We start from the raw sequence: 17999 nt of genomic DNA, 5'->3' as shown, positions 1-17999 counted from the left end.
CTACTAATTCTTTACATCCTTCTCGACCAATGTGTGCTCGCAACTCTCTCTCTTTCTCTCTTGTCCTTACAGTAATATACGAAACGGATCTCTCTCTCTCTCTTTTTCAATCTTCGCTAAGTTATATCTACCTCTCAACTTCCGTTCGCCTCGCACGATCACACTTTTCGTAACTCTCTTGTCACGTATTCATCAGCTTACTCCACAAGCGTAAAGAAGTTTTACTTTAAAAAATTAAGAAAAGTCTCTCAAATAACATTATTTTAGTTGTTTTTCTATCTTACTTCCAACATGCCATTCTTAGCGTAAGTCGCTGTAAAATCATCAAGACATCCTCCAAGAAAGGGTTTTTCCGTGCACAATAAAAAATGCTGAAAGTTAAATTATCGTTCTTGTATACCGATCAATCCTTCGACACTGGGGCCAACATTTTCCCAATCTTCTTTCGAAACTTGATCGTCTAATGAGTGACTAACCAGGGAAACGCGTGTTTAAATTTTTGTCACCTCATTTGTTTAGCATTCGTTGTATCTGAGGTTGCGTCTTAACGAGATATTTTGAAACACCCATAAATAAAGCAGAAGTGATATATTGACTTTCTCATGCTCAGTGCAGTTCAGTGAAGGAGTCCCATCAATTTCGAATTCTTCGAGGCATATTTATAGCTCCGAACTGCAGCAACTTAACCAAGCAGGTACGCACCGTGAGTTCGTATTTGTAGCCAGTAACACGTGTTTTTCGGATGTGTATGAAAATGATTGATAATTTCAAAGAGAGGAAAAATAGAGGGTCTGTCACGGATTTCTGAGAAGTTGGGGGATCGTAGGGTGGGTTTTTATTCTTAGGTTTGTACGTTTCAATGTGATTAGTTAGTTGTCTATCCCTGTCTGAAAAATCAAGAAGCAAGAAACGATAATAATAACAGTGATGTTATTTATCCATGAATCAAAACAACGACAATACAAGTTCAAATTATATAAATGGGTGAATAAATAACTGATATTCGGAAAGTAACCTAATACTTGTTTCAAAGTGACAAAAGTCTTAACATTTCCCTTTTCTTTTAAATATTTACGTATATATATATATACATATATATATATATATATATATATATATATATATATATATATATATATATTATTGATTTTTTCCTTCTATAATGTCACTAATTAAACTTCTAGGCGTTTTTTGAAGAAAATCTAATAGCGTTTTTTTTAATAGAAAATAACTGTTAATGCTGGGTACTCTATACGGAAGAGACTTGTATAGTTTTGTTGCAATATAAGAAGAAGATCTTTGTCCAGAAGATTTTGACATGAAAAGTACAATATAAACATTGTTTTGACGGGTAGCATAACAATGACTTGACACTGGGCTTGATTTTTTATTGAATTATATTTCATGCTAACTTCAAAGTAATCCAACTGTCTCAAGTCGAGAACATTGATTCCACTGAAAAGATTTTCAGATGGATATCTTTAGTTTTTTATGATATCATTCTCAAAAACCTTTTCTGGATGATTTCTAATGTTGCGAGATGAGTTTTAACAATACCTATATATTAAAGAGTATAGGACCGAGAACAGTCCCTTGAGGAACACCGTATTCGATCTCTTCTGCTTGCTAAGTACATCGTCTACTGTATCCATGAGTAATTCAGTTCTTTATCCTTTATACTTTATCCATGAGGTAATTCAGCTCTTAGTACATATTGTGGTTACGAATAGGCGAAAATTTTGATGATTTTTACAAATCTATGACTATTTTCTGGATAATATTTCAATGAAGCTCACTTTGAGCGAGCTCTTGGCTTTCTGTATATCACTTTCGACTTTTTTGGGTTACCATTATTATGAAGATGAGAGCTGTTTAGGGGAAAAAAATTTTAAAACCAACTCAAGTCTAGCGGTTTGAATGATTTTCATATTTTTGACGAGTACGGTAAGACAAGATAACTGTTTTTCGGAAAGGTCAAATTGATGTGATCTCAACTCACTACTTGCTAGATATCCATTTTCGTGATAGAATTTTACTAAACAGAGGGTATATCAATGCTAAGAACTAAGTGATCTATAAAAAACACAAATGAACCGTATTGTAATTTCAATTGTTTATTGTGAAGGTATATATTCAACTAATTGTAAATCTTATTGCAAAAAAAGAAGCCTTTGTTATCGTTATAATGAATACATAACGTGTTTCATCATAATATGTTGAATGTTCCAAATGACAAGAAATTATCCTTTCTAATGAAAGTTATCACGAATCCCCCCTCTACTCTTATGTAGGTGGACAGAACCGTACTTCGTAACAGTTTTCTCACTTCCAAATTAATAAATAAACTTGTTGAATTGCCACTCTGCATACTCATTGTCTCTCAAGTTTAGTGCTTTTATTATTTTCAATCCATCTCTCACATACTTTTCTTGAAACCGACTATTTACAGTCAAGTTATCTATCAGAAACAGTTTTTCTTTAATTTTTGAAAATAGCACTTGGCGATGTTGAATACCCGGGATCATCAAAATTAACACAGTATTGCTGGAATGAAAATTTCTGAAATCAAATTAGTTTTGGGAAAGAAAGTTTTTGGCTTTCTACTACTCTATCTGATACAAAAAAAGGGATGAGAGAGTTCTACTTTGAACATTACCATTCATTCAAAGTAGAACTCATGTGAATGATATCTGATCCTTATTCCACAACAAATGTTTGAAATAAAAACTGAGTAGAGAAAAGTATCTTCTGTATAATTCAGTGTTCATATAGAAGTATTTGTTTCGAAAGAATTATTTTCTTTCGTGTAATTCAATGTTTATATGAAAGTAGCTGTTTCAGGAGGACTTTCTTTCAGTTTGTGTCTGAAAGTTACTTCTTTGCATGATCTACACATTCATGTATAGAGTTTCAAATTGATTACTTCCTTCCTTTCTTTGGAAGATTCTCTCATCCCTTTTTTTTGTATCAGATGGAGTAGTAGAAAGCCAAAAACTTTCTTTCCCAAAAAATTAATCACTCCTAAAAATATTTGATTATTCATTCTGAGTAGATATATTATTTATCTGTTTGTGTCACTCATAAACATGCATAGAATAGAATAAAATTTGATTTTATCTCCTGGAAACAGTAAATGCTGTATGGAAAAAGTCAAGGAAGGAGAAAAAAAGTGATGCTCAAAAAACTGTTTTAAGGAGTAAAAGCAATAAAACTCCCTACTGTGCTCATTTATCGAGTAGAACGTTCACTTTCATTATAAACTCATTAATCCTAACTAACTACGACTAACTAACGACTAAAAAATGTAAACAAAATATCTAGTAAATTTGCAATAAATAGATCCTTTCCTCAAATGAATGATTTGCCACAGGCTCCCCCATCAAACGTTTCAATCCGTTATGTTATGACATTTCCTGCAGTTATTTCTTATTTATCTTCGACTTTATTTATTACGGATGTCTTTTAATTGGTTAATTGCCTATAACTCTTCTGCATATTGAAGTCTGAACACGATTGTGCATTAACTCATTCCAAACGATTTCAGATGTCTTCGGCCTGCCGACATTTTTGTGTGTTTCTCCTGTGCATAACTGATTAGTCATACTAGATCATTCGTTTAAAAGAAAATCAACAAATTTGACATTTTTTATAATTTCATTCTTCTTCGACACATTCGAAGAAATTTGGAAATGAAACAAATTCTGTGTAGAAGACTTTTTTGAATTTCCTTTCAAAAAAGGATATTGACAGTATTTATGCAGGAAACGCTGGGAAGTTAATCCTCTCTACAGTTGTATAAAGTTCTCCTGTTATGTCATTGTTTTTTTGGTTGCAGAACGTCAAATTCCCTAAAATAGTTTGATAGTTTTCAGAAAACTAAAATTTGTAGTCAGTTGTTTGATATGTATTCCTAAACATGTTACGGCTGAGTTTATGATTTACAAAAAATTAAACGGTGTTCTAACGAAAAACTACACTTTCTAACTCGCTTTCAGAATATATAAGTATTTAATTTTTCAGTGAATCAAACACTTTTCAATCTTTCAGTTTACTTGGGTTATGTACTCCACCTGAAAGGTCTCTCTCGAATAGAATAAACGACAAAAATTTATTTTATTACCTCCCATCCTACAAATTTTTCCGAGATAGTTCCAGATTCACACACATATAAAAGAACTTCCACAATATATCCCTTAAAGATTTCCGTGAGCAGTTTTTCCGAGTCTTTTCAGAGGTAGGCAATAAAAATCAATCGGTTTATTATATCATTTTCCGGTTTTCCTCGGTCGAGAATGATTCCGTGACCAGAACCTAATGCCATTATGGCATGATGATCCAGGATATTTATTGTTATCATAACGTTGTACAATAGTGTGAGTGGAAAGAAGAATGGATGAAATCAAATATTCGAGATTGCAGAATATGGACAATTGAAATAAAAGAACGAAAGGATTTTCCGTGTTCTGTATCATTAAGAAACAATGAAACTCTGCATTGTTTCTCTAATGATCTATTGTATTTTTGATGAAATAATTTTCGTGGCCTTTTTTCAGCAACTCCAAAAAAGAACTGCATTTCTCCGTAATGATGAAATCAATACCTCATAATATCGATTCCACAATAGATTTCACTACCACTTAGCAATTCATCAGGTTGATATGAGATAGCAAAGACACATCACTGAGCTTTTTGCACTGAAGACTATGAGTCTAATTTTCAGACCAGGTGTTAGATACCAACTGAGCGCGAATATCCTTATACGTTAGTGTATAAGAGCAGGGGTCTCCAAACTACGGCCCGCGGGCCAAATCCGGCCCGCCAGTGTCATCAATCTGGCCCGCGACAGCCAATGATTACCTAATTGTTGTTACTATTGTTGTGATAAGTTGAAGAAGAAAACACAGAATGATAATTACTCGGTTTTATTTACTTGCAAGGTAAAACTTAACGACAGAAACGATGACAAAGAAAACTTAACTTAAGTATCTAAGTTTAAGCATATTAATAACTAACAAATAATTGAAATGAATCACAGTAAAACAAAAACACTAATGAGATTTATGTAACTGTGATTTTCCACCGACAATACTTTGTAGTTGTGGATCAATTTTACTTGTATTAAATATCAAAAGAGATTTAAGATGATCATCGGGTAATTGAGATCTGTAAACATTCTTTGTGTACTTCATCTTGGAAAACGTTTTCTCACACAAGTAAGTAGTACCGAAAATAGAAAACAACCCACGAGCAAATTTATGCAAATTATCAAATTGTTCCAGTGGAAGACTCTTATAGAATTCCAACAAAGACGAATTTTGATATTTGTTCTTAAGCATATCACTGCACCGTAAATCAATAATTTCCATTTGGACTTCCGGAGCCAGGGTTTCAATGTCATAATCTAAAGGATTTTGACAATGCTCAATTTCATTCGCAATGACATCAAAATCTGAAATACGAGTATCACAATTCATCTTCAAAGCACTCGATGCAATCGAAGTTTCGATTGCAAAATTGACGGGAAATTCAGTCTCTGTAGTGTGGCTGAATATGTAACATGTTTCAAAATGTGGGAAACATTTTTCACGTAATTGCGATTGAAATAGTATTATTATTGGTGTATAAATCAGGGAGAAGCTGATTTTCTCCTTGCAATCTCAAATTCAGTTCTTTCATATGATTTGTCAAATCGACATAGAAGGCTAACTTCTTCATCCATTCACTATTTTCTAAATCGGCAAAAGGGTGCTGCTTCTCATTAAAAAAAAATTGGTCTCTGCTCGAAGTTCAAAAAATCGCTTAAGGACTTTTCCGCCAGCGTACGGCAGTATGATATGGTAAATCATTTTCTCCAATCTGTTGAATAAACTTGCGGAATTGTCGGTGATTCAGCCCAGTGGATCTGATGAAGTTAACAACTGATATGACTGGTTTTATAACTTCAGATATATCCAAACATTTTCCGCACAAAGACTGTTGGTGAATAATACAATTCAAGACTAATGGTTTTGAACCACCATCATTTTTTACAGCCTTTGACACAAGTGCAACACCTCCTTTATTTTTACCATACATATTTTTGCCTCCATCAGTTGTTATAGATTTCAAATTTCTCCATCGAAGGTTCTTTTTATTAATGGCATTTTCAACTCCCTTGAAAATATCTGCCCCAGTTGTCGTGCCGTGAATACTATCATTATCAAGAAGTTCTTCATACACTTCATAGCTTTTATCTACTCCGCGAATAAAAATCAACACCTGAGCAATATCTGACACATCCGTTGACTCATCCAATGCTAGAGAAAACCACTCATGATGTCCATTTTTGTCAGACAGTTGAGATGATATATTTTCTGCGATGTCTTGCACCCTCCAAGCCACGGTGTTTGCTGACAAACTGACACTTTTAAATAAATTTACCTTTTCGGGGCATATTTCTTCGGCTACTGCAATCAAGCATTCTTTTATCATTTCTCCATTGGTGAATGGTTTGCCACGTTTTCCGATTTCAAGAGCCACATGAAAGCTGGCGCGAGTTGCAGACTCTTGTTCAGTATTCGCTTTGGTGAACAAAGATTGCTGCGATTAGAGTCCGCGTTTCAAAGCTTCAAATTTTTCCTTCCGCAAACTTCCTGTATACTTGGAGTAACTTTGAAGATATTTCGATTCATAGTGTCGTTTAATGTTATAGTCTTTGAGAACAGCTATGGTTTCATTACAAATTGAACATAGCGCCTTATTACTGGATTCAATCACAAAATACTGAAAGTTCCATTTTTCTTGGGTCGTTCTGCATTCACTGTCGATTTTTCGCTTCTTTTCCATACTAACAAATCACACATAAAAACAATAAGTCAAATCAAAATGCTTTTATTGACGGGTGTTACTTTATTTCACAACAGACAGTTTCGCTTCCTTCGCCTTTCCTACGCAGACTAACTCGCAGTTGCGCCGCTAGTCTTTTTATACGCAATTATTACTGCCATCTCGAGGTGATCGGAATACACTAGCTAGAACCAGAACTTTCTCAAAACAACGCGGTAATTCCAAATATTTAATTACGCCTAATGCCACCCAGTGGGTAGCTGAAAAAGATAGTACATAGTACCACTACTCGCCACTAGTTGTTGTTAAGTGTCACAATACACAATAAAAATTGAAATGCAAAAAAAGCGTAAGTTTGCTTAGGTCACGCACTTTGCGACTATCCTAGTCTAGAAATATAGTTAAGGGCAGAAATTGGCCCTTGGAACAAACTGAAAAAATCATTATGGCCCGAAGGCTTCAAAGTTTGGAGACCCCTGGTGTAGAGAGTCGTCAAATGGGAACCAAATTCTAGATATTCCTAAATGACTACTGAGTATAACAGTTCACAAAGTTAAGATTATGGTACTGAACTGATCCTGACTGACCTGTTACTGTGTAGAGATGTTTGGGTATCTTCTCGTTTGAAGCTATCTGATGAGATATTTATAATGATTTTATCTTTGTTTCGCCTCTGTTTGTAGAAAAAGTATTCTTGTTTAAAAAAATCTGTTTAAAATCCGTTTTTCCGTTAATCAGTGCCGCCCCATACGAACGACAACTCTCAGAAGTTGAGAAACTTGTGCGAGCTGAGGACTAACGAGGTCTTACCTTTTAACGTGTGATTCCTAACACACGTTAGGAATCACATTGAAAAATTAATATTTCTTCGACTGATATATCTTGTGAAAACTGCAGTTATTCAAACATGGTTTAGGAGTTGAAAATGACAGTATCATGAATTGAAGAGTTTGACCAATAAATTGAGCAATAGAGGGTTGAATTTGAAATTTTGGCATAGAAGGAATCTAACCAAAGCTCATCAGAACTTTAACACAAATTGTTATTAGTATTAACGATTTCAGGGGAGTTGAAATTAAAAAAACACATCTTCCTCTACAGATATTGAAGCTATAATTGGAATGATATAAAAACATCATATACGTTTTTTTGGTAAAGTCAGCGTGAGTAATCCATCAGTTAACTTTCCGAAATACACTTATCCGCAAATCTGATGTATCTTTCCTATATACTTTCAGTAATACTACAGGAAAAGTTGTTTTCCTCACAGGGTTGTTATTGAGTACACTCATAATTTTTAGAAGGAAAAGTATCAGTATTTTAAAGATGAACGTATGCCGAGAACATTTGTTTGAAAAAAAAACAAATTTGTTGAAAAACTCCAGCCATGTTGTGGGATATTAAAATGAATGGAAATATTCCATATCAACTGAAAAATAACAAAAGAAACATTCTCCCTTACGTACTCAGTCTACCATTCTAATTCACGTTTCACTCTCTAGTGGAAAATTATCGACGATAGGTTGCACTTCCACGGCGGAAATCGTCTGGAAAAACGGTTTTCGGCCATAACTACGTTTATATCGCAACCAAGAATGGGAGAGAAATAATAATATTATACCGAAACAAGCAGGTATACAAATGCTATCCAACTTTTATTTATTAACGTCAGTCATGTGTTCTCAATCGGACATTCTTGAGTAGACATTTAGATTATTCCTGTTTTATGAAAAAGTAGGTTCAGAGTTTGGATTAAGTATACTGAAATATTTCGTCGAATTTCCGGAAAATCATACAATACAATTATAGTGATTTTCAATTCACTATCTTTAACATGTCATCTATCTATTACCACCTCCTCTTCATTGATTTGTTAGTGTCTTGTGTTTTTATACAGTCAAATTCACTTTTCCTTCATTTCTAGTTATCATTTGTTACCTGCTATCTGTCGGTTATTTCATTTCTTGTCACCTCGTTTCTTGTCAAAATTTGTTGTCGTCTGCTATCTGTCAGATTACTAACTTATGTCAATGCTCTGTAACTCGCAACCCGCAAGGGTTTATTGTGGCTCACATATATTCACACTTAGCCAAATAAACCCAGCTTCTTAAACGAAGCCGATTAGTTTGTATGGTGAGTGGTTTTTCAGGTCACGTGGTAAGAATACGGCTCTACCGAACTCTAAGAACCTGATTCGGGCCCCAGCGGGGCAGACACAAAGTATATGCTCTGCTGTTTCAAGTCTCTGCATGTGATGATTCAAATGACAGTAACCTGTAAGAAGCCCTGTGAGACATCGTACTTCATCCCTACTGTAGTCCAACAACTGTTTGGTATCAAGCTTCGAAGGGTGAATGAACGCCTTGGAGTGAGCCAATCCTGGAAGATTCTGCCAGTAGTCCATAAATCTTCTTGCCATCCAGGTGTTCAGTGTTTGTTTGACAAAGCCCAAAGCGATACCAATGACAGGTTCTGATCCAATGAAGCCACTTGCAGCACCCTCCTTTGCAAGAGAGTCCGCATCTTCATTGCCTTCCAGGCCAGTATGGCCAGGAATCCAGACCAGAGACAATCTGTTAAGTCTTCCTATCGAGGAGAGTCGTTTTTGGAAGTTTTTTACTAGTTTAGACGTTGCTCGGTAGGAGCCAAGAGCTTCCAACGCCGCTTGACTGTCCGAGAATATTTTTATTGACTTGTGAGTGAGGTTGGATTTATCCAGTCTCTCCGCACACAATTCAATGGCGTAAATTTCCGCTTTAAATACAGTCGCATAAGTTCCTAGGCAGGTAGATATCTCTGTCCTGGGTCTGCGACTAAAATCACCTGCACCAGAACCGGAAGGTGTTTTTGATCCATCTGTGAACCAAGTGCTCTCAATATTTCCTTCTCCCGGAGGATCCAGTCCTCTCTACTCGGGAATAGTACTCTATAAGGCAGTTCGTAGTTGACAGTTGGAGGCATAAAGTCAGAGGTCATTTCCAGAATTCTGTGACTTTCTGTGTCAACCAACAGTCTTTTGCACTCTGCATTAAATTGAGTTGTGCAATTGGCAATGTGCACAAGTCTGTATGCAGTCCACTTAGCCTTTCTCTCCAGAAAAATGTGGAGAGGAGGTAGATCTAGAAGGATCTCCATGGCCGCTAACGGTCTCTGCCTTACTATTATGTGAAGTTTCTATTTATGACACAAGTTTTGTTGTTTTTTCATGCGTGAAAGAACAATACCGACACACGAAAACCAGTCCGGCAAATAATAATAATGAATGCCATTCAGTGGACCAAATTCAATTGATCCAATAAACTATCGACTAAGGTCCTTTCTTCCTCAATCTAAAACATCTCTTACGTTGAAGAAATCATAACTAGAAAACTAAAAAGAATCTATTAGTATAGAATAGAGCATATTTGGACACTTCGCGATTCTCACATGATTCTGATTCTACATAAAATCTATTTGCAGATTCATTCAGAACAATTTTTATTCGGTTCTGTTCTGGTTAACGGAATTCTGCTTCTTTCTCGCTTGTGATTTCGTTTACCGAGTGACTCAGCTATCATTAAGAGATATTCCATCCGTGCCAGTGTAGAAATGAAAAGTGATATGGGTGTTTCGCATGAAAAAAATAAAATAAAAAAAAATTTATAAACTTGAGCGGTAGGCTTTTCAAGTGAAACAAAGAAGTCCTAAAACGAGTTCTGTGGCGGCAGTGGTAGTGGACGGACGTGCCGATACAGTCCGCTCACAAAGAGGGTACGTGGATGCCATGTGTTGTCGCAGGGCTACTTTTTTGTAGTGGATGTTCATCATTAAAATAACCTTTATGTGTAAAGTCAACGTAGCGAATGTAAAGTGAGGGCACTCTTTATTCACGCCGGTACCCAGGCCAGCATGGTTCGGATAACCACGTATAGGGGGCCATGTATGTAAAAAAAAACTAAAAGGCCTTTTGAAGATGAGGCGAACTTGAAAAATTAGATATTTTGAGAGAGTATTGAGTCGGGCAATGCCATCTTGTCCGACTCAATGCCACGAAATGATACGAAAAGTCCTGTCAACTGTTGACAGGAAGGAATTGGTCAAATACGTCCGAGAGGAAAGCCACGGCTATACAAAGGAAGAGAGACATAGAGAGAATGTTTTGCATTTCATTTGCAATATTTGTATACTATATTTTTCTCCTGTTGTTATAAGTCTGATTTGCAAATACTATTTAGTCCTACATTGGAATATTATAAAATGATTCGACAAACTTAGTTTCTCGTTCTGAAAATTTCGCGGTGCATAATAACCATTTCGAGTTGCAGACCATCCCAAGGGTAGCACTTGAGCCCAAACGCCATCTGCGATACGCATTGTCACATGACGCACCGGGACTGAAATATCATTATTAATTCACATGTAATTTGGCTCTCTACAAAATTAATCTAAATTATAGAGTGATCTGGTTAATCCAGCGAAATTTTTCCGGTGAAGCCTTGATAGAACGTCATCGTGGGATTTGCAAAAATTTTCAATTTGGAAATGACGGAACGCCCTAATGAAAAATGACATTCAGCTCGAATGCGATTTTCCGGCATGATGGAAAAGCGGAATTGTTCTGTCGTGGAATAAAAATAAAAATATGGAGTAGATTTTTATGTTACCTATATTTCCATTTTATGTCAGGAAGTCGTGAGCATTGTGACACATTTCTGCAATGTAATTTTCAGCACGTCCTACTGAAGTCGGTACAGGTTTCTGAAATATGAATTGGCAGCGTGCTTGTGGGTTAGTTGAGGGTTTTTATCGAAACAGCTGAATTCTAGGTCTCCATTTGAAATGATTTTCGTTTGAAAACATAGTTGATGCAGGCTTATGAACAACCTCATTCCAAAACAAGCATTTTTCTCAATCACCAGAACTTTTTTCGACGCACCTTCCATCGGGCAGGTTGGTGTCTTCAGGAGTTTGAGTTAACTGTTGCATATGTAGCTCGCCCAAGTTCTCAGGGTGGTTATTGAAAAAAAAAACAGTTTACGTCTATTTGAAGAGTATTATAACTTTTTGGACGTCTACTTCTTCATCTTCAAAAGCATAGAAGTTTCTTCCGGATACGAACTGAATGAAAACATCGTTTATAAACAACAACTTCCACATGAACATTGAATTACATGAAAACCACTTTTTCTAAACAATCGTTTGTGGTGATAAAACTAATCTGTGCTAAAATGCTCATTTTGAATCTGTTCAAAAATCTGTTTAAAATCTGTTTTTCCGTTAATCAGCTGTCGCCATCATACGAACGAGATTTCTCACTCAGAAGTTGAGAAACTTGTGCGAGCTAAGGTCTTACCTTTTAACGTGTGATTCCTAAGACGGTTGCAGAATCATCCCAGCTTCAACCAGATAAATTCTCTCGAGAGAAATATCTGGTCGAGGCGGGAATCGAACCCACGGCCTTCCGATCGTGAGTCGGGCGCACTACCACCGTGGCCAATTCCACAACTCTCACTCCTGTTTCAGGAAATACTGCAGAACTACGAAACTAACATATTTTATTTCAAAAAATTTACAGGCATTGGTAGCTTAATTCAATATTTTTCTTTTTCATATTTTGGAATGGATTTATTGTATATAGGGGTGGGTGTATAGGGTACGTGCCTATATCTATTTTCATAACGCGAAGTACATCCATTACCATGTGGTGCAACAAAAGATAGTATTTCAAGTCTTTCTTAGCTTTGTGGAGTTGCTCGACTTAGAAAAAAAAAATCTTATCGTTGAAATGAAATCCCAAGAATGCCCTTATATAGAGATGAGATTTTGAGAAAACAAATGTATGCTAGTGTCCTGAAATATTTTTTTTGAAACGACAAATCCAAAAGATTGTAATGAGTGATTTTTTTGCTCCTATCTTTTTGGCAACACTGTTTTTAACAGATCACGCGTGAATCGTGTCTTGTGTCGTTGTCAAACTTGTGCAATTTGGTCTATAATTCAAACATGAATCGACTTACGAATGAACAATGCTTGCAAATTATTGAATTTCATTATCAAAATTCATGCTCGGTGAAGAAAGTGCATCGTGCACTTCTTCCAATTAATGGGCAGTTTCGTCGGCCTACTGAGGGAGCTATTCGGAAGCTTGTGACTAAATTTCGGACTCAATGTACATTATTGGACATTAAACCCAACACGCATACGTAGAGTGAGGACCGAAGAAAATATTGCGGCTGTATCCGCCAGTGTTCGTGATGATCGTGAATTTTCGATTCGCCGCCGTTCGCAGCAATTGGGCCTCTGTTACTCCACTACGTGGAAAATTTTGCGAAAGGATTTGGGTGTAAAACCTTATAAGATACAGCTGGTGCAAGAATTGAAGCCACACGACCTCCCACAATGTCTAACATTTGGTGAATGGGCGCTGACAAAGTTGTAGGAAGATCCACATTTTTATCTAAAAATTGTATTCAGCGACGAGGCTCATTTATGGTTGAATGGATACGTTAACAAGCAAAATTGCCGCATCTGGAATGAAGACCAGCCACAAGCATTGCAAGAGCTACCGATGCATCCCGAAAAAGTCACTGTTTGGTGTGGATTATGGGCCATACTTCTTCAAAGACGACAATGGCCTGAACGTTACTGTGAATGGCGAGTGCTACCGTGTGATGATTGACGACTTTTTGTTGCCCAAAATGAAAGAATTGGACAAATGGTTTCAACAAGACGGTGCCACAAGCCACCGGTGCCACATGCGTTTGGGGCCCGTCAATTGGCCGACTAGATCGTGTGATTTGACGCCTTTGGATTATTTCTTGTGGGGTCATGTTAAGGCTCATGTCTACAGGGATAAATCAGCAACGACTGACGCTCTGGAAGCCAATATTGAAGCATTTATACGTGAAATACCGGTCGATATGTTAGAGAGAGTGTGCCTAAATTGGATCTTGTGCATGGACCATCTGAAGCGGAGCCGCGGACAACATTTGCTTGAAATCATCTTCAAACATTAAATTATATTGATCGTTCTGTCGATTCCAATGAATATTTCATCAGTTTATTCTATTGTTTTGTGTTGTTTTGAAAATCAAATCCTATACCTCTTGAAAAATCACCCGTTATATTGATCGTGTCACTATATAGTAAAATATCACCAATATTTAATCATGAAAAAATTGCAATGGAATTTTTATTACACAATTCAATGAAAATTGATACATCATCAATAGGAATAAGTTCAATCTTCCTCTTGAAGATGATCATTTGGAGATCGAAACACATGTTGAGGTGTTAAAAAAACGGTTTGATGTTGAAATTCAGACTATTAGTTGTAATCAAAAATAATGTAAATAATTTATGTTTTTTCTAGTGTGATATTCATATTTACACATTGGTAGAGCTCCTGATCGCTAGATGATTGAACATACTCTATACAGCATAATTTTTTGTTTTTTTATTTATATACAGGAAAACCAAATGATTTTACTCATGCTACACCTTTCTTTTGATTTAATATATTTGATATTTTCCTTTCCAGTTCAATACGACAATGAAATAAGATGATAAATAAACCTTGCTTGTGAAACTTTCATCAATCATCCATCATCAATTTCCCATCTCAGGTTGGAATACTCAAAATCATGAAATATTCAGAGATGACAACTATTTATAATGAAGTTAGTTTAACGGAAGCGGTGTAGATTTTCTGAGAAAGTTCGTCATTCACGGAGGAAAATAGTGAAATATACCAGCGAATAACAGTGCATAACATTGTCGTACCATGTAATTTAGTTGATTAAGAGATAATTGAAGTGGATTCTAATCGGAAGTGACATTACTTGAAAGGATGTAGAGACAACAGGGAATTTGTCGTCAAGGTACACCAAGTGGGTATTTGCCAAGAGCATTTATATCATCAGAGGTGATTACTCAACAATGAACGAACAATATGTGACAATATTCAAAGCACATGTTTGAGAACTTGATGAGACAAATATAGCATTGCATGTCACAAAAAAAAGGATTTTTAATGAAGCTTTTGAAGGGAAAGAGATGTAGTAAATGGATTACCTCCTGAAATAACTAACAAAAATGTTCATTTCGAACAACACTGTTAATTTGAAGGTGATTGACAATGTTTCATGATGAATTTCACTAGTTCGGACTTCCATTGTCTACTATATAAAATGATTTGAAATCCCTGAAACAACTAAAAAAGAAGAATTAAAAATGAATAACTGAAAATAACAATTATATTAAGCAGAATAAACCTGAAATGAGATAAAATGAAATAAATTACGAGTAGAAATAGAACAATCGAATAAATAAAAATAAAGAAATGAAAAAAAGTCATCACCCGAAGACGATTGTAGATACTAACAATCGAAACGGCGTGAACTAACGTGACTTGAAATCTCTCCACTTTTTATTTATTTTTTTACTTTTTTAATTTTTATTTTCTTTTTTTCATTTCTTTATTTTTATTTATTCAATTGTTCTATTTCTACTTGTATTTTATTTCATATTATGTCATTTCAGGTTTATTCTGCTTAATATAATTTTTTTTTCAGTTATTCATTTTTAATTCTTATTTTTTAGTTATTTCAGGGATTTCAAATCATTTTATATAGTAGACAATGGAAGTCCGAACTAGTGAAACACGATTAATAGTGTAATTTAAAATATTTTTCTTCGGGAGTCCTTATAGAAATAGCTCCAATTAGAAAGTTTTGTTTTTAATTTCTGTTTTTTTATATTCTTTGAAATCAGAAAACACTTTGAAGTGGATATAATAATGTCAAGTCGGACAATTCCGCTTTCTGCGGAACTTTTGATGTTTCATAAAGCTCGGATCAGAGCTTCATTGGAGTATTGTTCTCATGTATGGAGCTCCTCCGTGAAGCTGCTGGATTCCATCCAGAAAAGAGCCATCCGCTTGATTGGAGACGCGAACATCACTTGCAACCCTGATAGTCTGGAACGTCGAAGAAAGGTTGGAGTTTGGTCTCTCTTCTATTGATATACTTCACGGGAAATCTTCAGGTGACTTGGCACATTTGATTCCACCAAGAGCGGTACATATCAGAAACACATGACGGATTGTGGCTGCTCATAGTTTTGAAGTTCAACTTAGTACATCTCAAACTTCACTGTTTAAGAACGCTTTCATTCAGAAAACTGCGTTTATGTGGAATAAACTTGTAGAATAAACGTGGAATAAAGGATTTTACCACTTGAATTTGTAATGTTACTGCAGTTCCGTCCCATAAGAACATTTTCAAACATTTAGATGTACCCAATCCATTATCACCCATCAAATGCAAACGTTAACTGTTTTGTCTTCGTTCTTTACTTGTAGAAGAGAAGGATTCTGTATAAAATATGTACGGCTTTTATGAATTTACATACTAATTACGACTGGTCCTTTTTTCCTCGAGCCGTACAGAAAATGACAGTGGAAAAAAAGAAAAATTTTCATTTTCGTAAAAGTGTAGGTATAAGAAAAGCTGATCAATTTATGTAAAGCTTTCGCAAAAATCACTTTTTATAACAAAACGGGTCATTTATTTCCTCGTGTCCTATCAATTCGTGCGTTCGATGGACGGTGAAGGTATGATCAACTGAAGAAAAATAAATGATCTTGAACCCTAATTCCAGTAAGGGATTGATCTTACGTTTACCGTCCCATGAACTCACCAATTTATATCAATTGGCAACACTGCTAAAACCACAAGATCTTTTGGCAAATTACCCCCCACTTTCCCAAAATTTTCACATGCACAATCTACGATGAAGGTTCAACCTAATGCTGAAACAAACCAGTATGAAGTAGCCCTTTTCTATACTTAATCTTCAAATGAAGCTAAATCAGTTTTATACAACTTTCAACTAATATAGATTTTGCATTAAAACATAATCAGTGAAATGATCAGTTCAAAAGTACACGAGTATATAAAATATCAAAAAACGTATTTCAAACCTATTCACATAAATCAAGTTCTGATTTACGGTTTGTATCAGATATTCCTTCACGTTTACTAATTTCATGAAGGAAAAAACACCTGATTCTTTCGTGTGGGCTCAAGAAATCTTACAAGTTCGTGGAATTCCTGCTATCGGATTCTAGAGGCATATTTTAATTTGAGAAATCTACCATATAAACACCGACTGGAAACTTGATAATCCAAACTCCCAGTCGTCGATTGGGAGATAATGATAATTTATGACTCATTATGGTGACAGCTCAGCTCCGTGGCGTATGTCAGTTAAAATATGGCCACTGGTAAGGAGAAACATACTATTAAAAGTCTTAGTTGATAATCTTTATTGTCATCAGCATCTTGATACCTGTTTTTTTAGCAGCGCTGCTCCTCTTTATTATTGTAGACACGTTTTATTTTAAGGTTTTCAGTTGCCTTGAAATGTTCAGTTGATACCAAGTGTTTTTATGAAAGAATTGTCTTGAATATTTTTCATTTCTCATTGTTTTATTTTGTGAGTTCGTATGTTTCAACACAAGGGATTAAGAAAAATCTCTTCTAACAGAAAAAACAACCCCGATGGTCAAAAAATCCTGAAATGTTGAAAAAAAAAAGATTTTGCCTAAAATTTTCCCGACTCCTTTGGAGTCCAAATGGAAAAGCATATTTCTGATTTTTGTACTTACAAAAACCCGAACAGAAACTTCAGTAGGGCTGGGCAGTGCTTGCTGAATTTGTGATGTCAGTCAAAATTTGACCAAAAAATAATCTATTGATTGTTTTATGGAAATAATTCATTGATAGAACCAATAAAAGTAAATCATGGCATACATTTGTCAAAAGCTCATATATTTGTTGGATATGCAGTCAAATTACTGGGCTGTTGTTTAAAGAATACACTTTGTCATATGGTTGAGCTTTCGAGAATGTTTATTGATAAAGGAAATGAGCATTCTTGAAAGCTGAACGTTTTATCTCCTTGTTTGTTCTTTCATACTGTTAGAACCCCTAGTGCAGGTATTTGTCCCCTCCTGTCATCCAGATGTTTCTTTGAATTTACCTGTATTTGGGTAACATCAGGTAATATCCTTTGTTTATTGTTTCTAGAAATGTGTATTCTATTGTGTAGCATATTGGTCTTTTGTTTTGATTTGTATTTTTTCCTCGATACGTGAATTACGACTGTTGAATTTATGAATGTTTAGGTGTTCC

The 17999-nt window shown here is 35.4% G+C and overlaps 1 protein-coding gene across 4 annotated transcripts in view; it reads left to right on the top strand.

Moving 5' to 3' along the window:
* The window catches only part of LOC111506585 (discoidin domain-containing receptor 2), an 842991-nt gene that overhangs the window by 22536 nt on the left and 802456 nt on the right, over nucleotides 1-17999 (top strand). The gene's annotated exons all lie outside the window — the stretch shown is intronic.

This window comes from Leptinotarsa decemlineata, unplaced genomic scaffold, assembly GCF_025532065.1.
Source record: "Leptinotarsa decemlineata unplaced genomic scaffold, Ldec_3_MD MMD2_tig00000035_RagTag_RagTag, whole genome shotgun sequence".
NCBI classification, from domain to species: Eukaryota; Metazoa; Arthropoda; class Insecta; order Coleoptera; family Chrysomelidae; genus Leptinotarsa; species Leptinotarsa decemlineata.
Note: the sequence above shows the minus strand (reverse complement) of the source record. Positions and strands in the feature narration are given on the sequence as shown.